Raw genomic sequence first — 1,386 nt, forward strand, 5'->3', positions numbered from 1 at the left:
CTGCCGTTTTTTTACCGTAAATTTTACGGATTTTTTTTGACAGTGTACTGTTTATACTATGGAGCGGCAGTACTTACCACACATTTTACAAGATTAGATGTTTGTCAGTGGTACTGAGGATCTGCAAATCATTCACCATCGTCCTCAGTCATCTCTCCTTACTGTTTATGTGGTAAGTGAAATTTTAGGTACTGTAATGTAACAGGCAACCGTTACACCTTGTCTAAACCGGACACCAGTTGTCTCGCCGCACCGCATCAGCTAAACTCTGTCTACACTGGACGCGACAAAGCGACCACTGAAAATCATTTGAAATTTGTGTCAGCACATCATAAATAGAACGCGGCAGCAGTTTACTGTCAGGGATTTGTCGTGTCGCACCGCGCCACATCCAGAGTAGACAGCATCACTGATTATAATGAGTTCCATAGACTGATCTCTATATAATGAATCTCTATTATAGATCAGTGGTTCTATAGTATTTTGTCACGCCGTTGTAGACACAGTGTTAGGAATCGTTATTTGTTTTCCCTTATAAGGTTCACGCTTCAGGCACATCCCCTAACTCCACCCCGGGCTAAAAGCTGCTGTTGTTTTTACAGAACATTTATAGTTAGTCTACTGGTGTTATACCTTCAGTCATTTTGAATTTGAATTACCTTGACTTTTGAGATTTTTTAAAAGCATTTTCCTCTTATTATTTCTGAACACATAATATGTATAGGACAAGTTTGTACAATATGTAGTTGTAGTTCATGCCTCTTTTCTGCAAAGACATTTAACAAGTGATTTGTTTAACATTTATCATGTTGAGAACTTCATGTGTGCTGCACTTGGAATATAATTTTCTTTAACTAGAGGGTTAATAAAGAAAAAGTTACTTGAAATCATGTTGTAGTTACATTTTCAAGTTGACTAGTTAAAAATAGTAAAAAAATCAAGAATCGGTCAAACATTCTGGAAAAATCAAGATTTACATTTTTTGCTAAATCGCCCAGCCCTACACGAGAGCAGTGCAACACCCGGAGGTTACATACAACACAAGGTTATATTCCGCACCCACCCGCTCCCGCTATATATTCACTCTTTGTTCACCCGCTGTCCGCTTAGAATAATTTTCTTCCCGAGCGACCGGCTGAAGTTGGATGTGCACTGTGGGCAGACCCGGCTAATCGATAATGAGAATCGCTGTCGATGATTTTCATAATCGATAATAATCGATTTTATTGATTAGTTGTTGCAGCCCTAATATAAAAACACCCGCGCCTAGTTTTGATGAGTACGTGCTCACGTTTATTCAACGAAGCCTTATGGAAAATCGGTAAGTTTTGATAGTGGCGAGTGCCACAAATAAATAAATGTATGGGAAACACATCCCACAGCACA

This window comes from Sinocyclocheilus anshuiensis, unplaced genomic scaffold (genome assembly GCF_001515605.1).
Source record: "Sinocyclocheilus anshuiensis isolate Anshui unplaced genomic scaffold, SAMN03320099.WGS_v1.1 scaffold728, whole genome shotgun sequence".
In the NCBI taxonomy this organism is placed as follows: Eukaryota; Metazoa; Chordata; class Actinopteri; order Cypriniformes; family Cyprinidae; genus Sinocyclocheilus; species Sinocyclocheilus anshuiensis.